Below are 22,321 nucleotides of genomic sequence, written 5' to 3' on the forward strand. Positions count from 1 at the left end.
TGGCTGGGAAAAGAGGGGTAACAGGGGGGCAGCTTGAGCAGGCTTTGTTACCTTAACCCTCGAGGGAAAAGAAACAATAACCATGGAATATCCACAGTTGGAAGGGACCCACATGGGTCACCGAGTCCAACTCCTAATAATGACTTTAATAATGGTCACCTTGTATCATCGTCCTTAAATTTAGGTATTTACCTGTCCACTATCCCAGGCTGTGCAGTTCCTCTGCCTTTTTTCATTAAAAGCCATGACCCATAGGAGCAGAAATATGGCTTGTGCCTGTAGCTCAGAGAAAGCAGTTGTGGTAGCTGCTCAATTGAAATTTTGGGAAAATGTTTTCGCAGAAAGGTTGTGGGTAAAGGCCGCTGGGACTAATGGCAGCCGGCCCCGTTTATGTCTGGGGGACACGCACAGGAAGCCTGAGGGCGAGCAGTGGCCCGGCCTAGTGCCGCCCGTGCCGGTGTCTGGCTTCCTGAGCGCCATGTGAGCACGGCGGCACTTGTTATTTTGTTACGAGCCGCGGCGGAGGGCGGGCCGGGCGCGGGGGCTGCGGGGCGCACCCGGCCGCGGTGCCGCAGCTGATGTAATGCTGCTGCCGCCGCAGCGCCTTCACGTGTCTGCGGCGCGCCCGGCCAGCGGGGCAGCAGCGTGTGCCGCACGGTGTGTGCGCCGTGACACACGGGGACACACACGCACGCACTCACACACGTGTTACTGGCGCCGCCGGGCCGCTCCGGGCGCACCCCGCCCCCGCCCCACCGCGCCGGGGGTCCCGCGGCTGACGGAGGGGCCGCCCCCCGGCTCGGGCTGCGCTCGCCGCCCCCGGCCCCAGTCGCGGCCGCGGCCCCGGCCCCGGCCCCCTCCCCGGCGGCGGCGGCGCGGGGCGGCCCGTGTGTCGGGCACGCCGAGCCTGCGCACTCGGCGGCCGGGCGGGCACGGCGGCCGCGGGGCGAGGAGCGGCGCGGGGCGGGCCGGGCCGGGCCAGGTGCTGCTGCGGGGCGGGGGAGCGCGGAGCGACCCTGCGCGGGGGCGGCGGGGGCCGGGCGCCATGCGCCGAGCCGCGGGCCGGGCTCGCCATCCTGCGGCGTAGCGGCGGGACGGGTTCCGCCCGTGATGTCCCCCGGGCAGCGGGGGAAGGCGACTCACTCGAGCGCTGCGGCAGAGGCCTAGTGCGGCCAGCGCCGCTCGCGTCCCATGGCCGAGGAGCAGCAGCCGGAGGGGGGGCAGCCGCCGCGGCGGCTCGCCGGCACCCCCGCGCCCGGCGGGGCCCTGCCGGCCCTGGTGCCGGGGCTGCAGGGCGGCGAGGCCAGCGCGCTGCAGCACAAGATCCGCAGCTCCATCTGGTAAGGGCCGGGCCCCGGGCCGGGGGAGCGGGGGAAGGGCCGGGGGGCTGCGCGGGCGCGGGGGGGGGGCGCGGCCCCTTTGTGCGGGCAGCGCGGAGCACACGCGTGTTGGCGGGCGGGGGTCGCGGGCGGGCCGTGCCCGCGGCCGGTGCCGGTGCCGCACGGGCAGGACCAGCCCCGTGTGCGGGCGGGCGGCGGCGCTGCCCGGCTGCGGTGGGCGGTGGGCTCGGGTCACCTGCCGCAGGCGCTGCTGCAGCCCCGCGCATCTTGCGCGGCCCGCGGCGCCCCGGCCGTGCTCGTAGCGCGCACATGAGCGCCCAGCACGGCGCTGGTGCAGCGGGGGATGCGGAGCTGGGCAGGAAGGGTGCGATTGTCCAGCCTCCCGTAAACCTCTGCTCTTCTGAGGTCCCACTCAGGCAGTTCAGATGTAGTTGTGGCTGGAGCTTACGATGATTTTCCAAGTTTCTGCATAGGAATTCAGGTTATTTTTTGTTGATTTTTTCCCCTAAAAATTCAATTTCTAAGTAAACCAGCATTTTATTTGAGGATTTTATTTTACGTCTATTGGGGGAACGAGGTGAACCTAGTTTAGGTTGGTGCAAATAGAACACTTTGTTGTTCTTATTTTTTGGTTTGTTTTTTTTTTTTTTTTTAGTATCTGCAAGAGGCTGTCACCTGCAGCATTTGTATTTTATGTACGTTTTTAAAAGCTGCTTTTGGCTGAGGACACTGGTAAAGAGTACTGGAAGTTGGGAGTTGTAAATACAGGTTACTCATGTAATGTTTTCCTTTATATACACGCACACACCATGTGTATTTTATACATAAACTCATCCCAATAAACACATACTCATCAAGCTTGCATATTACGTCATATTACAGTTAGATTGTGTGGTTTGAATGGACGTCTCTAGAAAATAAGGAGCATCTAAATATAATTTTGCCTTCAGATTTTTTTATTGTATGGCATACTGAAATAGCTTTTATTATTAGGATGGTGGTTATTTTGTTTTTATGTATTTAAACAGTACATAATAGTTCTTTCTCCTTCATCCACACATGCTACCTTTTGTTTTGGTCTTCTGCAATGTGACCTAGAGAAGGAATATGATCTGCAGAATTTTCTGTCTTTTTGGATCATAAAATCTTCACACCCTCCTAATTTATTATGGTATTTAGTGATGGTCTTTTCATGTTTGCTTCCCTTTGCATGAACGTGCTGTTTGGAAATGAGCCTCGGAGAGCATGTTTACATTGCATTCAGATTAAGAGGTATCATGTCCAAGTTGAAGACAAAATGGCTACTAAGTAAAACCTCTGCTTTTATTGTGGCTTTTCATTTTCAAGGAAAAACAGCACGTATGTTAGCTTCTGAAATGAAAGCTTCTTGTTTGATTAAGGTGAACTTGGTGAATAGCCCAGCCCATGTTTGGTACAAAGGAATGAAGCGTTTTGTCCGGGGTCAGTGGCTTGCCTGGTGCCAAGTGCCTGTGGCCGGCAGAGGTTTCCCAGCACCTTGCAGCCCTGTCCCCTGGTACTTCCCAGGCGCTCCTCACCTTCACAGTGTTCCTCCTGGCTACCTGCTTCTGCACGGGCTTCAACTTCCCTGCTGCTCTCAGGCAGCATCCGTTCCCTGCAGGTTGTGCTCTTGAAATGCAGTATTTGAAGATAAGGTTATTTTTCATAAGAAAACCTTTTCTTTTGATATTTTTAAATCTTACATTTCTCTGTTGTGATCAAGCAGTCTTCCTTTAAGGTTGGAGTTTAATGTGGATTTGCATCTTCCTGGACCTGTGGTGGTTGTTTGGGTGCAGTAGGGATGAGGAGCACTGCCAGGGGTGTTGTGCACCCCAATAAACAGTGGAAAGTCTCCTTCTGAACTGGCAGCAAACTGGGGCTTGCTCTCTGTTCTGTGGGTGCTGGTGATGGATAAACAGCAGCAGAGGTTGTGGAAGGCCGGGGTGGAAATGGCAGTGCACTGCTGTTAACAGAATGAGGTGTAATGTGCACAGCAGAGCTTCTACTCTTTTCTCCTTCCCTCCTCTTCCTCCCCTCTCCCTTGCCGTGCAGTTGCGTGTGCTGGCAGGTTGGTGCATTCAGTTCCCCCTTTGCTTCCCAGCAGGTTTAGCACATCTAGCTCAGTGCTCTTCTCTGTTGTGTTCCCCCCACCTCCTTTTTTCCTACACGTGTTTGTACATAGTGGATGGAGGCTTTTAGTTGGTTGTGTTTGTTACAGGTTTTGTTTGGTTGGTTGGGTTTATAAAAGGTTTCAGTCTTCAGATTGTATTGTCAGTGAAAATAGTATAGCAAAATATAGCGGCTACGTAAATACTGGACTTGAGGATCACAAACAAGTCTGTGCTTGTCCCTCCGCTTCACAGACTAATATAAATATAGAGACTGATGCAGGCCACGAGTGGGACAATGAGCTATTAATTATCTCAACTCGCACTTATTTTATTCTGTTTATTAAATTAAAATGTAGTTTGACAAAAACATATTAAATAATTGTGTACTGTACATGTGGAGTCCCTTAAATTGAAACAATAGTTTAAGCCCTGCTGGTTACATTTGCAGGCATGGTCAGTATAGATACTGAAGACTTAAAAATATGCTTTTTAAGGTGTCCAGTCTGTTGGTGTTTGGGCTTTTTTTCTTGGGGTGTTTTTGGCATATAAGGTGACCACTAGTTTGAGCTGAGGAGGGGAAGATAAAAGAGTGACTTAGCTGTGCTTAAAAACAAATCAGGAAGTATTCATTTGCATTACAACATCGTAGACAGGTATTTAAGTGCTGTTTGGTTACAGTGATTGAAGCTCATCACTGTCTGTGTGTATTTGTGTCCTGGCTGCCCCACATGCAGCAGAGCGGTGTCTGGTTTTGTTCCCTGCTGTGTGTGAGGTGCTGAGGCGGTTGGATGTGTTCTTACGGTGTGGGTGAAGCGGGCAGAAATAACACTGGATGTCTTTTCCCATTGACGGATTAGAAGTCTAGACAGAGAGAACTCGTCTTTGGGAGCCCAGCCTGGCTGATGAGTGTCAGCATGGGCGGGTTTGTAAATTGCCCTGGTCTTCGCTGGACAGTGGGCCTTAATCTGCCTGTTTTTATTTCTCTTTAGATTGGTTAAAGCTTTCATATTTATTAATAGCTTTTTGTCCAGACGTTGGAGCCCGAGGCGGGAAAACCTCCCTAGTCAGCTGTCTGAGCATATAGACTAATGGGATTTCACTTATTTCTTTGGGTGACGGTACTGTATTACCAAATGTGTGTTGTTTGTATATGATGTTTCTGTACCCAAACATATGGTGGTGAAGACAGAGTCTACTCAGTATCACGTTGACTTGCCAGGGAATATCTTACTGAAGACAGACAGTGAAGTAGGGATGTAAAAGCAGCGTGGTATGAGGATTGAGACGCAGAGATGGCCAAGGGAGGATGGTGTCAGCTGAGGGTCTATCATTGCTGGCATAAAAGAAAAAGACGAACAGTTTTAGGCAATTTAATCCCTTTGCTCACTGTAACAATCCAAAATCCGGTAGCTGTGAACACTGAAGGAGCAGACAGGTTTGTTTTCTTGTTCACTGTTGCAAATAACTGGTGATGGTTCTGCAATGAGCACTTGTTTACCCTTGTAAATAGTAATCTGGTGCTTGCATCTGTGCATGGGTTGGCCCCGGCTTCTTTCACCTTCCTGCATCTCAGCTCTTTTTGTCCTAAAGGCATCTGTTAGGATTTGAATATAGCAATTCTGCTTGAGAGATTAATTTCTCTCCTTCTCTGCCCCGGTGTCTCACGTGTAAACCAAGCTGAGGACCAGGCAGTGTGGAGTGGCAGACACAAGGTACTGCATTTGCAGCCATTTCAGCCTGGACGTGGCTGTGGGTTTCTGACCCATAATTTTTGTCCTCCAATAGCTCTTCTAGCTACAAGTTGTATTGGAAAACCACATGAGTGAGTCTGGGCAGTGCTGAAATTGTGTCCTAATGCCCAGTTGTCTCATGCTGAAGAAGGAGTAGGAGGTGAATTGTGCCCTTATTACTTTTGGACTCTTGTTATTGTGTTAGAAAACCAGATTAATACCAATGGGTTCTAATATTTGGAAGGCTTCTTTCTTTTTTATGACTTAAAACATTCCTGCTCCCTCCTGCAGTTGCATGCATCACTCCTCATTAGGCATTGTCAGCAAGCGTGGCTTGTCACTTAGCTGTTGGCAGAGCAAATGTTCTGCAACTTGGGAAATGCCATTGAGGTTTTTCATAATAGGAATTGCTACTTATTTGTATAGTTAGGTCAACAGAAAAATTGATTGACTTGATATTTTTAATAAAAATTAATAATGATTGATTTGATATTTTTAATAAAAAGCCTGGCAATGAAGAGGGAAACTTGGGGGGTATGTGTTTCAGGCTTTTAGCAAATGCAAATGGATATACCTTTTTGGTAGTTTTCTTTTGCAGTTGAAATGTCTGTATGTATTTTTTTAAAACAAGTATTTCTTGAGTCAGGTTGGATTAATGTGTAAACCAATCCATCTGCATTTTCTCTCTTTCTTGTAGCTTGAGAGAGGGAGACAGGAAGTAAGAGAAAAAAACCCTACTATAACTTTCAGTATTTTGTTAAGTAGCCTGTCAAAACTGGGAGAACTCCAAATTTCCTCTGATTACAGAGCACTTGTGGTTATTCTGTGCCCCCAGCCCAAAATGCAGTGGCCATCATTCCCTCCTTCATCCTAATTAATTCTTTGTTGGAGGTGGGAAACACAGGTTATCATTCTTCAGTTACAGATTACTGACTTCTGTGAGGAAAATCAAATAATTGCCATTGACAGGTGTACAGGCTGCACTTATTTAATTTAATCTATGCAACATCAGAAGTGTGTTGTTTACCTGCTTTGAAAAAGTACCTTGAGCCCCTTAGCTGAGAGATGATGGGAGTGTAAAACTGCAAAGATTTCATGTCACTGACTCAGTTTTCTGTGCCTTCTTGGTTCCAGTGATTCCAGGTGTTGGTAAGGTTTGCCTGTCCTGAATGTGTTTCCTGATATGGTGTATAAGCAGTCAAATACATAGGAAAAAATTGAACTGTGGACCATATTTTAGAGTAATTCCTGGTGATTTCAGGGAAGGTCACCCCTCCTTGGGCAAAGCATTTAGCAGCTTGTCATTCTCCTTCACACTCTGCTTCCCCAAATGGATAGGAACAGAAAGTGGAATTTGTTTCATTTCACTCCACCTGGTTCTGTATAAGTTCCCATGTAGTTATTGTGGAGGAAAAAAGGGCATTTCTGAGGTGAGGGCTAACTCCTAGGAAAGATGTTTCCATAAAACAATCCATCCCATCCCTTCATGTGCCGGATTCTCTGACTGCAAACAAATTTCAGTCCAGGGTGTGGTGCAGGACTCATGAATTAGGCAAAATAAATCCTACACCGTTTGTCCCTTGGCTTCTCCTGGAGATGGCCTCCATGGGTTGTTCAGAGAGCTTCCACTCCTCTGCACAAGGGCCAGGTGAACCCTTTATCTGTCACTACACATTCCTGTGTGTGGGGAATGTGGGGAAGCCCCCCAGGGCAGGGTTCAGGAGCTCTGGCTGTCCTGCTGCAGTGCATCCCTGTGCAGTCAGCGCTGCCAGCGGCGTGGCAGGAGGAGCCGCTTCCCAAAACGGGGCACGGCCACCACTGTGGGGAGATTCTAGGTCAGCAGGTGTGGAGGCCAATTTGGTCTGCAGGCGTTTTTACAAGGTTAGAAAATAAACCTGAGTAAAATGAATGGTGACCTTTATGTAACCTTTGGAGAGCAGAGCTGAGGTTTTATTGAATATCCTGGCTCTGAGTTGGAGGGAATAGCTTTGCAGAAAAAAGGTCTTTATAAACCTGCTTTTAGGAAGAGTGGATTTTTTGCTCTTGTTTGTGGGTTTTGTTTGTCTTTGCTTCTTGAAACAATAGAATCTAAAACACTATATGGGAGGAAAGCACTATTCAAGTAATAAAAGATTTGGATAAGTTTTACTGTTGTTCATTTGGAATTCATTGGAGTGCATGCAATTGTTGACTTCACAGCATCAAACATACGCAATTCCTTGTTTCATAAACATTTTACTTTCCACTGCAGGAGTTTCTTCACTGAAGCAAGTCAGATGGTGTGACATTGTGGTTCAGTGCAGCAGTTCTAATGAGTCCTTAATAAGCACAGAATTGCAGGGTTGTCCTCCCAGGCCTCTGTAGCTGGGTTGTTTGCCATTTAGGAGAGTTCTGTGTTATTTACATGTGTCTGTATGCCACTGGCAAGTAGGAATCCAAATCTCTACCTGGAAAGAATACTTGGAACCTCCCCCTAAAAGTTTCTGGATAGTGTATAAAATAATCAGAGAAAGTCATTTAATTGAGTGAGATGGCAAGTTCTGCTCAGGTTGGGGTGATCAGACTTATACTGAAGCACTGATAAGTCTTTTAATTAATTGGAGCTTGGGGTGGTTTTGTTAGTCTTTTCTGTGTGTTAGTGTAGTTTTGAGAGCAGGGGTTGAGCTTAATGTTTTTATACAGATCCCATAAGTTATGTATGTTGCCTTCTCTTGTTACTCTACTCAGCTGCTTGCCAAACAGAAGTATTTGGAGAAGGGCCAGAGCTGCAAAATTCAGATCAGGATCCAAATTTGGATTTTTGGTTTAAGCCTTTCTAATATCTAATATTACAAAACCTTATCTATAAATAAGGAGCTCTTTATTTTTAAACTGTGGCCACGAGGACAGGGAGGTAGCTTCCTCTCCCTCTGGAGCAGTCCAGGTAGAATGCTGGACTGTGTGTTACAAAGCTGTCAGCAGGTGATTCAAAAGGTAAATTGAATAGGTGAAAAAGCAATGAGTGCACTGTCACCCAGAAAGAGCCTGAGCAAAAGGCCAGCACAAATTGGTGCTTTCAAGCCAGTGAGAAGAATCCCCTAAATCTAAAAATTCTGGAAGTGGTGGGATGTTTTATAGTGTTTCATTAGATCTTTGGGAATTTTGAGGGTTTGTTTTGTTTTGTTCTAAATGCAGTTAGCCACTATCTCAGTTTTAATGCTTTCTTGATTTAATGGAAAAAGGATTATCTCTCACCAAGTAGGATGCTTGTTATCAGCTGCTGTGCCATCAACAGGCTTTCAGTAAGCTGCCCAGTGTTTTGTGTTGTTGAACATTTAGTCATTAAGACAGTGAAAAAAATATTCAAAACTTCCCAAATATTTTCCTTGTGGCTTCTTTTAAATTGTTTGTGGTTGCCGTGGTGGCACTGTACCTGTCAGAGGGTGGGGAGGCCGGGTGTTGCTGCAGGGATGGGGATGGGGATGGGGGTGGCTCTGGCTGGTGGCACCTGCACCCTGAGTGAGGGGCATTGTCCTCACGGCTGTGTGAGCAGCTGTGAGGGCAGCACCTGCTGCTCCAGGCCAGGACGTGTGTCCGTGTGTCCAGGGGTGTACCTGTGTTCCTCCACTGCCATGAGTCCCACTCTGCTTTTCCCTGGAGCTGCCTGGGAGTGCTATCTCTTACCCATTGGCAGGTACTTCAAGTTTGGGAAGAAAATCTTGTTCCTGGGGAGAACTTGTTTATTAAATGATGCATATTTGTATCTCTCTTGAGAGGAAGTTTGTGGTTAAATGTCAAGGTCCATGATGGATGGCTGTCCTTTCTGATGGATGGCCTCACAGGCATGCAGGCCAGCTGTATTTCTCAGTCAGAAATTCCTAAGTGCCATTATAAGGTTGTTGGGACACCTGTGGGTGAAAAAGATTGCACTGGACAGTAGAAATTACAGTTTGTGGCTTTGCATATAAAGCAGTGGATTGTACTGTTTTTAAAGTGGTCAGCAGTACAAACTGTTGGAACTTTTCCTCAGTATGAACGAGGTTGCCTTGTAAGTATCAACACAAGCACCCTTTAGACAAACAAAAATTAGTGTGTAAGAAAAATGTGCTGGACAATAGGATGGGCAGTTTGTTCTCCTGTGTTTGCCTTGGGTCCTTCTTGCCCTTGTTCAGAAATCCCTTGAAAATACCTGGAGTAGTCTTTGTGACTTCAGTGGAAATATTCCTGGGAGCCTTCTCCCTTCCTCTTCAGAACCACTGTTACATTCAAATACAGACTGGAAAGGCAGTTACTTAGTGCCACAAGTGGTAACTCTTTGAAGGCCTCTAAATTGTAAACCTTTAACATTTATTTAATTTTTTTTTGTGGATGGAATTTTAGTCTTGTTTTTTAATCTGCTCTGAAAAAATGTGACAGCTCCTTCTTTCAGAACCATGTTAGTTTTATTGCTAGTTCAGTGGAGGAAAGCACTGTGAGGCTTGGGTGCTTGTTAAATCAGGAGGAGAATTCTGCAGGGGGATTCTGGATGCTGTGTGAATGTGGTGTCTGGAAGCAGTCTGAAATTGAAACTCAAGGTGTCTGCTGCAGGGCTGGACATCCCTGGCAGCAGCAGCTTGTTGTGTGGGCAGCAGTTTCCTGGGAAGAGCACACAGGGGCCCTGCCCAGGGGAGCACCCTGTGCTCGTCGTGCTTGGCATCATCGCTCCCAGCTGGGTTCAGGTGCTTTCTGCAAGGTCCTGATTGCTCTGTGCTCCTTGTGCTGCTTCTGTGGAACCTGGGAGCTGTGGGTGAGGCACCTGTGAGGCCAGCCGGCCCTTGGTGAAAGCTGCAGCTCCTTCTGCTCTGATGGGACTGTCTGAAGAAAAGGCTAAAAATAATTTTGAACTGTTTTTGTGGGAGTCAGGCTGTACCACATAACTTTTTATCCAAGCTCTGACAAAGTGTGACAAAATTCCTTTCATTAAGGGTGTATAAAAATGTGGTCAATTTTCTTTATGATTTGATTTTCTTTCTGTATTAAGCCTTTTGGCATGATAAATGATGAGGGCTTACAGTTGCTATTAGTGGCCATATAAACTAAATTAATTAGTTGATATTTAAAAGACAGTCAAGTTACTCACTGGCAGTAATTGGAAGCTGCACCTGGAACCACATTTTGCTGAAGAGCTAAGCCTGCTTTTGTCTCCAGGAGCCTGCTCTACAGCATTACCTTCATTATGCTTGATTCCAGTGGTATAGTTCAAGTCACTGACTCCTAAAAAGTTGAGAAATTAAATGGCAGCTGAGGGAAAAGTATTTACCTATTCCTTTCAACAAGTGAGTGAAATAGGAAAGGTAGATACAGTTTTAAAATGCATGAGATATCCCTGGATAAGGATACTTTGAGCATAATTTGTTAGTTGTTGCACGATAGCTTGCTGAATCAAATAAAATGTTTGGAAATACCAGTGGTTTGTGTGTGTTTAATTACACTGGACAAAGGTTTGTCTAAATGCAGTTTATAGTGAATCTTCAGTTAAAAATTAATCTTCAGCATCATTTTATCGTGCAAAAAAAAGCTAAAATGCTGACCCTTAATATTTGGTAACCTGTATAATTAAGTCTGTGATCCATGAAGTTATCCAGACACCTCTCCCTTATTGGTTACTTCTGAGAAGAAGCCAGGTGTCTGATTACCCTGTAGATCTGTGCCTGAATATATTCTGAGTAGTCAGTTTTTGGTTAATAGCTGCTAAAAAAATCGTAATAGTCTTGAGCTGTGAGGCTAAGAATAAACATGAAACCAAATACTTTGTTTTGTTTAGTACCAGCGAGTTTAGGCAGTCCCCACTTGGCTTTCATGGAACAAATCTGCATGGACTGCATCTTGCTAGCAGCTTCCTTCTCTTGGAGGGGGGAGGAATGCGGGTTCATATATCACTGTGGTTTGTACAGTCAAGTTGGTGACACTTGTAACTTGAATGAAAAACCCAGTTCAGCTCCTGTGTGCCATGGTTCTGTGTGTGGAAGCCCCTCTGTGAACACTCAGTCACCCGTGTATGCCCCGGGATGCTGCTGGTGAGCAGCTCCAGCTCTTCAGGGTGAAAATAATTGCAGTGGGTGAGTGTTTGCATTGCAGGACTAATAATTGTTATTTGTCACTTCACAGTGATTCTTGTCACTTTAGTAAAGTTTTTAGTTATTGCTGAGTACCTTAAGTAGCAGCAGCTCTGTGCTAAGTGTAGGCTTTGAGGCCCAGTGTAGGATCTGGAGATAGCTCGAGTGTGTTGTATTCTCCTGGAATTTGTCAAAATCAGGAAGGTGAGTTACAGTTTTGGCTTGATCAGTTCAGCTCCCGAGCAAAGGAGTGGCAAAGCAGCATACAGTTCACTGTGAAAATTGAAATCAAACTGTGTTACTAATCAGGAAAGGACATTTTCATTCTCGTAATGTGAACATCTGCTCTCCCGCTGCAATGTTTACACAAGGTGTGAATCACAGGAATGAAAATCCAGACTGATCAATTCTGCAGTGCTCTCAAACAATGTCTGCTTCTGGAAGGACCCCTCAGACAAGTTATTGTGGGTACCATTAGCATGAGACTTTTGCAGAAGCATAATTGTTAGATGCTGCAAATGTGTGGTAGCCTGCAGGTGAATGACAACACTGTTACCCTGGTGAGTACTTGTGTAGAACTGTCTGAAATATAATTCTGTGCTGTCATGATTTTTTGGAAAGTCAGAATTTTAGTGCAGCTTTTCTGAAATCTGATCTAGTTTTAATCAAGCACAGCCTTTTCTGGTTTTGACTCTTTACTAAGTAATTTGTGGTGTAACTGTGCAGCTCCCTGGGATGTTTAGAATATACATGCTATGAATAATGAATCCATGCAAGTGTTCTGTAAATTGTCTGAATAGGGTGCTAAACTCAGTGGCCTATGTGGCTGTGGCTTCATTTCTTTCTACTAGCACAGGTCACGTGCCCTCTGCTGCATTTGCAAAAGAAAACCATGACCATATGAAAACTTCTGAAATAAGTATCAAAATGCTTATGGATGATGCTGTGTCTGCAAAGCAGGTGTTTTACTTGAGAAGGAGATGGCTAAGTTAGGTTTTTGGGTCCTGTCCCCCTCATTGCCTGTAGAAGTAGGATGGTGAGGCAACAAACTGGCTGCACACATTGTTCCCTGTTCTGAGGGCAGAGAACTGAATCCTAAAGTTGTGGGTTATTCAGTGCTGGTCAGATGGCAGGGAAGGAGGCAGTGTGTGGGGTGGAGCGCTTGGTGTTGGCCTGCCCCACACTGCAGGTTCTGAGAGCTGCCCTGGAGCTCTGTGCTCTGCTCTGGAGCTGGGCCGGCCTGATGGGGGCAGCCCCAGAGCTGCAGACATGATCCAGGTGGGAGCAGCCAGTCCTGCCCTGCAGGGCCATGTAAGGCACCTGTTGGACAGAGTTAATTTCCACCTAGGAGTGGGTGCAGTTGTGTTTAAACTCCTTTTCATAAAATCCTTAAGAATTGGAGTAGCATGTGTTTGTAACTCTTCCTACTAAAGATCTTGGTTTAGGGTTTAAAACCATTTTAAAAAATGCCACATAGATTATTTTTTCTACCCCCAGAAGCAGAGTATGGAAAGCTGATGAGTTATTCTGCTTTAGCATTCAGTGAACTGACCTTTGAGATAGGTAAGAGTCTTCTGGCTACTTGCAGCTCTTTATTTGCAGAGAGCTTCTGTGTCTAGAGTGGGTGGAAGCTGATGAGCAGAGGTGAGTGAGAAGTGCCTCAGTGCAGGTGCAAGGCTGAAGGATGGATGCCTGAAAGAACCTGGGGAAGCTGAACAAGGAGGAGTCCTCTGAGGTGGGAGGCTGTATGGTCACCATCAGGCAGCAGTGCCATGTTCATCCTGCATGTGTTCAGCTCTAAATTTTCACCTGATGGTAAAGTCAAGGACAGGAGAGGGTTCTGGGATGTGCCAGTGAGCAACATGGCACAGGTTGGAGAGAAGTTGCCTTTCCTATGGCAGTGGAGCCATGCCCATCTAGCAGGAAAGGAGTGAGTGACCCTTTTAGTAGGCAGATGCTTGGAGAGTGCATGTAGATACTCAGGGCATTACTCAGCACAGGGAAACCTAAGAGGTTGCAAGAATTGCATTCCATGGGAGTCAGCAATTGGGTACAGGTTCCTCAAGTGGAAAAAAGGGTGCAGAGGAGCTGTGTGGTGGGCAGCCATGAGAGGAAAGGGAGCAAGGAGAAGGAGGAATGCATGTGTGCAGAAATCAGGGCAGAAGCAGGGTAATAGGATGTTGCCAGTAGCCTTGGGAGGAGAGGGCTGGATAAAAGCTGAATTTGTTTGCAAAAAGACAGGCTGATACCTTTGGGGGGAGCTGTTCAATGTGGAGGGGAGAGAAGGATGTCTGTGGCATGCAGGAGGGACAAAGAGTGTGCCAGGGAACCCTGCAGGATAAGCTGGGCCTCCTCAGTGCAGTGTCTGTGCAAGGCCTTGGGCAGCCCTTGGATTGCTCCTCTGCTTCCCAGTGTGTGCCAGGCCCAGGGGGCAGCGAGATGGCAGCACCTTGGGAAGGCACTTCCAGGCTGGCAGTGGGACACCTGCAGCTGTTGGCCCTGCAGGGCTTGGGGAGGGGATGGCTGCTGTGTGCACTGGGGGTGGCTTTCGTGGCTCTGCAGGGCTCTGCAGGGCAGGGGCTTTCATCTGCTCCCTCAGGATAAAGCCCTAGAAGAGCTTGGATGGGACTGGGTTGTGGCACTGCAAACCAGATGACAGCCCCTGGGTATCAAATGAGTAGGGAAATAAAGAGGGACAACCAGTAGCAGCAAATCTCTTCTGTTAAGAGAATGTAACTAGGATAGCCGTGGGTCTTGAAAGCGTTGAAGGAAATAATGTGAAATAAAGAAGAAGAAACCCAGTTTTTATGAGCAGGCTTAAATCTGCCATTGAGGCACCTGTGCCAGCACTGGGAAACACGTGTGGTGGGAAAGCCTTGCTGCAGAGCTGCTGACACTGGAGCTGTTCTGCTGGGTTCAGCTCAGCTCTGAGCCTTGTGCAGTAAACACAGCACTGTACAGATTTGTACATTTTGGGTGTGTGTTACATGGAAGCAGTGTAGAACTCTTCCACATGGATATTATTTTACTTTGCCATCAGCTGTCTGTAGCCACCATTTCCCAATGGAAAGGCAGCAGAGGACCAGGTCTGTGACCTGTGGCAGGCAGGCTGTGATGCACAGCAGGGTGCTGCCTTCCTCCTCCTCCTCAGCTAGTTGGCTCTGCAGGCATGGAAGAGAAACAATTTTGTGCACATGTTTTATAGATGCACTGAATTTCCTGTTTGGTTTTTAAGTTCTGCTGAGGAGTGTCACCCCCTTAGTTTCACTAGGCATCCTCTCTTGGAGCCATGTGGGACAAAGGCTGGAGGAAAATCCCAGTGTCTCATAGTTGGCTTTCCAGTGCCTTAAGTAATAGTGTTGTGATGGGGCTTCTGATGACCCCAGCTGAAAACAGCACAGCAGATCTCTTAGCTATCTATAGGTTGGATTGTGAAGCAACCAACGGTTGATTTGTTTTTTCATAATTAGTTTCAAAACCCAGCAGTTTTCATTGTGGAATATGTGAGTTGCAATGGATGATTTGCTCTGTAGCCACAACCTGCAGGTCCAGTGACTGTTTCCATCTTTATGCTTTCAGTGGGACACTCATGAGGTGAAATTTCTACTGAAATAATCTTTTTTTATTCTGCTTTTTTGAGATTGTAGATTGTTAGTAATAAATACAGGAAGCATCTCCTCTGAAGTCATATTATCTTCCTACATCCTGTACAGAGGGCACTGCATCTTTGGAACAGAATCTCCTGCCTGAATGTAACAATATGCACTGATTTTAATTCAGAGCAGTGCTGAAAGAACCAGGGTGAGAACTGTGTAAAAGCATTTTCTTTGTCTCTTCTCAGAGTTCATTACACTAACTTATGGCAATATACTGAATTTAAATAAATGTAAAAAAACCTCCAACCCCAGGAACTTAAAAGACTGTCTTGTTGGAATAGAGCACCTGGCAGTGTGGTTGTTGCAAGTTCTTCCCAGTTATTTTAAGAATAGTGGAACAAGCCTTTAGCATTGAATACAACCAGATTTCTTCAGAGAGCTGAAAGAGATGTTTATAGACCTGTGTTTCAGACATAGGTATTCTGATGTCTGCTGGCTAATTATTTCTTGGCAGTTCATTACAATGGGCTACATTTGAGACTTGGGCATTTCATTAGCAGCCTCATCTTCCTTCTTTGTTCAGCTGTTTGTATAGTTGGCTTTATTTATACTCCTAAAATGATCATAGTGTCAGAAATGGTGAAGGGATTAAATTTTTATTCTCTATGAACTATTTTAACTGCATTTATTTTAGTAACAAGTGTTGAAGTCACCTGTTTGACACACTTTAGCGCCTGCATTAACTTTTGTGCTGAACCATTATGTTTTTCAGCACTGTGATATAGCATTGCTCCTTATGCCTGATGGAAAACTGGTTTAGCTTATTCTCCCTGGTGGAGGTGGGTTAGGTTACAGGGAGGATGAAGTAGTTGCAGCTCACCCTTCTTGTTGCACTGTTTTATTGGCTTGCTGAGCGTTTGCCTCCTGATTTTGCTGAGAAGGGTGCTTTGCCTGGGATTGAGGAGGAATCTGCTTTCAGACCGAAAGAGACAGTATTTACCAGCTGGTGAATTCTGGCTTTGTTTACTTTTGGAGGCCTGAGAGTTGGACACTTTTCTGCATTTCCTCTATTTTTATGCTTCAGGGAAATAGCGATACTTCATGTGTTTTTAGGATGCAGTTGTGGTCCTTGTGGCTTTAATATGGAATAAAAATATATCTGCATTTGAATCCTGAAAGACCTAATTTGTCTTGTATTAAGTGTTTTGCCGCTGTTTGCCTGTGTTTGTGGGAGGCTCGAGCAAGTGCCTGGCGTCTGGGGCAGACCCTGGCATCTCCCGGGGGAGGGAGCAGTGCAGGCAGGGACAGAGCCCCTAGGTGGCATCAGAAGCCGCCTGATTTTGGCTGCTGCACGCCCGGGGGTGGAGGTGAGGCCGGGAGGGGTTCCTGGCCCTGGGGTGCCGGGCCGTGCTGGGGGGGCTTCCCTTTCCCGGTGCCCTGTGCTGCAGCTCGTACGGCATTAGCTGAGCAGTATGGATAGTCGTCATTTTGCTAATTCAAACAAGTTTCAACCTCGTGCAGCTCTGCTTTCTAAATATTTAATTGAAATGCTTTTACAGCCATTTTACTTCTTTATCACAGTGAGCCAAGCCAGACAATGTAACATGGCATATGTTAAGATGTTAATTGAGTAGCAGCACACATAGGCGGCTGTTTCATAATTTTCTCCTTAGATGATCCTTGGCTCCAGTTTAACATTTCTTTGTGCTTCTGAGTGGAAGGTTATATAAAGATATATTTAGAGCTGTTAGTCTAAGAAAGAGAAGCATTAATTCAGTAAGATTAAGAATTAAGGGCTGATTGCTGCAGGCACTGCTGGGACACAGTGCTTGTCGTGGTAAGGATGTGATAATAGTACCTTTCTGATAGTACCACTTACTGTAATGGGCTTGGTAATCCTTTTATTGAGTGGTTCCTCACAGCACACAGAGTAAATAGGGAATTTTTTTTTTTTAAATGTCACCTGATGTCATCAGAGTAGTGGAATTCTGACTGAATCTTTCCAAAAGGGTATGTGGTCAGTTTAATAATGACCCTCCCTATTTTAGCAAGGTTTCAGAAAGATGACTTTGCCAAAACTGTCGCTGTTGGTACTTTGTAGTGGACTCTGTCTTGTTTTCCTTGGGAGCTGAAGTGTGTTTTTGCAAGCGGGAAAGGGGCAGCAGGACACAGCACAGGAGGAGGAGTTGTGGGTGCACAACACCCAAATGCCTCCTGTGCCTGGGAGGCACAAGCCTGGCAGTGCTGCTCATGTGCTCCTGTTCCTTGCAGAGAACCCCCGTGCCCTTTGCTAAGCAGTTTGACAAACAACCTGCAGGGATGGTATGGGGGAACAGCTGATGCAGTGGGAAATGGAGGCTTTTCAGATCACAGTAATTTCTGAAAGGAGGTGTGGCCAAGACTCTCCTTCGGCAGACAGCTCTAAGTGTTGTCTTGGGTATTCTTCTCTTGTGGAAGGTTTGTTTTCAGGTATGAGTAAAATGCCAGGGCAGCAGTGTCACCACGCACTGTCAGGGTTCTGTGCACTGCCTGTGAGCCACTCAGAGCTGTCCTGTGGCCTGAACAGTCCCTGGTGCGTTTTTGGTTTTTCTGTTTTTCCAAAGGACGTTTACTTTATAACTTTGTAAACATTTTCTCTCTCAGATGGCTGAGAGGGTGGTTTGCAGTCTGAGGTGAATAACTAGGTAACTGTGCCCCTGGTAAGTAACTGCATAGTGGGGTTTTCCATTTTAGTTGCAACTTTTTGCTGTAAGTCCTGCATGTTGGGTAATAATGTAACTTAATACTCTAGTACTGGAAACTGGGACCCTGCAGAGGGGAGCCCTTGCTGTCTGGTCAGGAGTACAGCCCTGCCTTCCTGATGTAAGGTTCAGTTATGAGCAGTGGTGGAAAGTAGTTTCTTTTCATCAATTGCATTATGGTTTGGCAGAAATTAATGTTTTCTCTAGGCTGTCCAGTAAGTGCCAAGCACAGGGAACGCAGCTATACAGAGGCTGGTTTTGGGAGGTTTCAGTTCATGCAAATATTTGCAGTCTTGGGCTGAATGGGATACAGAGTATCTGTGGCAATTACACAGAATGCACCAAACTTTTGATGAAAAAATCACTCTGGGCTTCCCACGTGTCACCACCTACTCAAACCATTATAAAATTCTGCACAACAAATTGTAGCTCCACTTGTCTGCTGAGTTTGGTTGAACTGGCTCTGTGGTTGACATCCTCCTCCATTTGAGGGATGAGTCCTCTGCCAGTGCCTGAATGGTGAGAGCCATGTCCTGTGTGATTTTGGGGCTGGGAGGTTTCCCCTGACGGACAGAACAGCGATGTCCTGGAGGTGCTGCTGTCCCCCCTCTGCCAGGCACCCAGCCCAGGAGCCCCTGTGGCAGTGCCAGGCTCTGGACATGTGTCCCAGGAGAGGAGCTGTGCTGCAGGGGGTGTTCTCTGTGCTCCCACAGTGTTGGTCCTGCTGCTGCCTTCCATGGGGGCTGGATGCTCTCAGCTGCAAAGCTGCTGAGGGTTAGTTCAGTGCTGTGCAGGCTTTGGGAAGGCTCAGGGTTAACCAGGCAGTGGCTGATAAATTCAAGGGCTTTCTTTTATTTCTCCCAGCCACCTCCCTTTTTCTGGTCTCACAGACATAAGGATTCTCTTATCCCTAGTGGGTATATGGCTTCTCTTATTTGCAACATTAAGGAGGTACTCGTGCTCAGAGCAACTGAATTCTGCCACTTCTGCTAATACAATAGGCCCATATTGCTCAGTACAATTCAGCTGCCTCTTCCTGAAAGTAAAGTGTTGCTTAATTAGAGGAAGGTTAGCAGCATCTGGTTTTATGCCACTTAGAAAAAAGAATTGCATCTCCTTGCCTTATTCTTGTGCTTTTTTCCCCTCTCTCTCCCTCAGAGCAAAGTTAACTCAGCTGCTCACCTGGGAAGAGAACACACTCCTCATTCTGCCCATGCCAAGTCAGGGCTGTTCTGAGCAAAAACACATAAATAGGTCAGGGAAAACAGAAATGCATACTTTGGCAGAAGACAGAAGAGCAGTTTGAGGAAATACTTTCATCTGATTTCTCCCAATCTCATTCTCCCAAAGATAATTTCAGGAGTTTATCTTCAGCCTTTAGAAGCTTCAATCACTACAGCCTTTGAAATTTACCTTCAAGAATCCTTCAGAGGTCTTGGCCCTTCCTGTAAGGCTTTTTGCTGCAGACCCAAAACAGCCAACACATGGTTCTGGGAAGTTGTAGGGTCTGGGGTTCTACATGAGAGAATCCACAGCAGCTTTTGCAGGGAGCTGCCCTGTGCTGCTTCTCCAAGCACAGCCTAAGAAACCTCCTTTTCTCTGCTGTTTTATTAATTAGTAGAAGCTGGGTGCATGTTTTGAGTGGCTGGTGGGTAGGTGACCAGAAATGGCCAGGTTGATCTGCGCTGGTGGTGTTCAGAGCAGAGCTGACATTTTTGAGGAGCATTGCTGTAGACAGTACAACAGGGTCCCTCTTGAGTGCCTTAACTTTGAAACAATCAGTAGGATGGCACCCACTGAATAAATGCCTCCTTGGTGGTTGGGATAGTGTCTGTATTTTTGATTGGAGAGGAGCACACAAGGTTTTGATATAAAGTTTTATATTCCATGGTTCTTGTGTTGGGTCATTGGGCACAAGCTGGCAAATCCAAGGCAGCTGTAAAAGGAGCCACATTTGTTGTTGCTCACAAGAGACAGCTACCCCCAGAATCACAAATCTTGTCCTGGATAAAACTGCATGAAGTAGCCTGAATTAATTTTTGGATCAAGTAAGTGAATTAGTTTAACTTGAGGGAGACTGCCATCATGAAGAGCTGTGAAAGAGAGTAACATCAGCTGTGCTGCTGGGTGGGGTGAATCACAGTGAGCCTCCAGGAGGGGCAGTGCTGGCTCTGGGCTTTAGGTGCACCTTTTGAGTTTCCAATGGGCTTAGGTTCCAAACAGATTCAAATGGTTATTTTCATTAGAAAGAACATCATTCCTGCTGCTCTCCTGCAGCTGCTCGTGGGTAGCAAAAATATGTGGGTAATGGCCTCCAGATGTTAGAAATGGCTCTATGTAGGGCCAGATTCAGGCTGGTTGTTTAGGTTTTTGGTTGCAGGCACTGTAATTGCAGTAGTAATTAGGTAAGGGATGCATTTGACAGGGACAGAAGCAGACTGACTTACTTGTAAATGAAACTTCAGCTTTCAAAACATGTATATCCTGCTAGACAAGAAGTGGGGCAAAATAAATGAAGGTGGCAGGTGTAGCTGGGATGTCTGTCCCTTTGCCACCTTTGTCACTTGTCCTTCTATCTCCTGATGTGCTGGGGATGTATCCTGCAGTGTCACCAAATGGAGTGTGTCTGTGCAGTGCTCCGGTCCATGGGAAGGTCACTCCCAGTACTCAGCCAAAGGGCTCATTCCTCAGGGTTGCCACTGCTGGACTGGGATTGCCTCTGCTAGAAGGGAAATAAGCATTTTTGTTGTTAGGCTCAAGCTTCATAAAATGAAGCAGCATTTACCTGTGATCTGGTTAGGAAGAAAAAACCTCAGTTTACCACTAACAAATTTTAAAAATGTCCTCCCAGTACACTCAAGAGTGTTGAGCAGGAAATGGAAAAATCGTTTATCAAATAGGGATCACACTTACCCCTGCTGAAGCAGTGGGACCTTTGCCTTTTAAAATGTCACAACATCTGCTTGCAGATTGGAGGACATGAACTTGAGTGTCCTTTTTGTGCCACCAGTTTACAAAAAGGAAACACAGTGAACTCTATTTCCTGGCCCTGTTACTGCTCCTCTGCTACAGCTTCTCAGCGCTGTTGGTCGGTGCTGTAGGAGCAGAGGTCACAACTGGAAGAGCCTGAACTAAATTTGAGAGTTTACATTTCCTGACTCAGACTGATACTTGGAGATAAAAGGACAGCTCTAGGTATCTCCTGCCCAGCTGCCTCCTGGCAACTTGCCTCTTTCTCTTTGCAAGAAGAAGATGTTAATGCAGACGGGCATGCTGATGCTCAGGTTGGCAGGAGGGAAGCTGTGCTGGCTGCAGTGTGCTGTCCTGAAAAGCCCAGTGCATGGTGTTGTCTGTGGAGGCTGTGTTTGGGCTGTTTCCTGTGTCTGTACCCTGCATCCCTTGCCCTCTCTGCACCCTTTCTGCATAAGCTGCCATGTGGAGCCATACAGGAGGTTTGGGTACAGGAATGGGTACAGGTGCCTGATTCCTGTTGCCTGCTGCTCTGTAGGAGAGGCTGGTTGGTCTGTAGCAGCACAGGGACTGTGAGACCTTGCTCAGGGTTGGAGCAGTGGTGGAGCCCAGTGTGGAGAAGTGCTGCTGGAGCAGCTGTGTCCCCATCAGTTTGCTCAGCTTTGGGTCAGATGCACTGGCAACATGCAGCAGGTGTCCATGCTTGGTGTCCTTTGACTTTCTGGTAAGATGGTGATTTTTGATGAGTGAGATGACATTTAGGTTCCCTTCTTCAGTTGCTGCAGTGTATGTGAGCATCTTTCCCGAGGCAAGGCAAAGCTTCCATATTACCATCCTAAGCAGTCCCTGTTCTTTAGAATCCCCAGCAGCTCTGCTCCATCTCCTTGGTGTGCCTGTCTGCCCACCTGGTGGCTTCTCCTACACAAAGTCAGATGAAGTGGATGTCTGCTGATGGATCTGTTTCCGTGAACTTGACAAATGTTCTTACCTGCTGAAAGCTTTTACTGTATTCTGTCACTGTGACCTGAGTGGTTCCTGTATAGGAAGAGGCATCAGTGTCAGCAGCCTCTACTAAACAGATTTTTAGACCGTCTTGTTTCAAAGTGGAAGTGGTGTAACAAGCAGGGCAACCAAGCTCCTCCCTCTGGGCATCTGATGGAACAGCAGATGCTGGTTCCTATCACCACCAGACACCAGAGCCATTTCTTTTGCTTGTTTCTTACTTAGAGTTTTAGGAGGTCCATCAGCTGCCTGACTTAGTCTAGCTTTTTTAGCATCTGTACAAAAGTAAAATAGCTTCCATGAGATGCTGTGTTGTTTAAGGAGATTGAATTATGTTTTATTTTACTAGGAAAATAATTGCTCTCTGAACTCAAAAAGTAATTGATGCTTGTTCAGTACATGCTCAGGCTAGGGTTTTCTGTATGGGAAACCTGCTCCTCTCCAGAGCAGTGATAAAATACCTTTAACTAATGCTGTCAGAGGAAGCATGTGGAGTGCAGCACTCTTAGAAACACAAGAGCTGCCCATGGGTGTGTTTAGAGGCAGTATAATAAGTTCCATACTGTTTGCCCGCCTTGGCACATGCACTGAGGTCATTCCTGGCATATTTCTATTCAATCCCCACCCACTGCAGTCTTAATAAGCCAGCTGGGAGGTAGAGAGACTAACTTGGAAAACTCCAGAGCTGCCAGTGGAATAACAGCTGTGTGCCTTGTAGCAGCTCTTTGGAAAGCTAGAA

At 46.6% G+C, this 22,321-nt stretch overlaps 1 protein-coding gene across 1 annotated transcript in view; it reads left to right on the forward strand.

The window, feature by feature from the left end:
* Positions 1 to 1,270: 1,270 nt before the first annotated feature.
* RFX7 (regulatory factor X7) overlaps positions 1,271 to 22,321 on the forward strand; it is a 48,974-nt gene continuing 27,923 nt past the window's right edge. The window contains exon 1 of the mRNA XM_063169634.1: positions 1,271 to 1,340. The gene's annotated coding sequence lies outside the window, so the exon portion shown is untranslated. The remainder of the gene's footprint in view (positions 1,341 to 22,321) is intronic.

This window comes from Melospiza melodia, chromosome 15, assembly GCF_035770615.1.
Source record: "Melospiza melodia melodia isolate bMelMel2 chromosome 15, bMelMel2.pri, whole genome shotgun sequence".
In the NCBI taxonomy this organism is placed as follows: Eukaryota; Metazoa; Chordata; class Aves; order Passeriformes; family Passerellidae; genus Melospiza; species Melospiza melodia.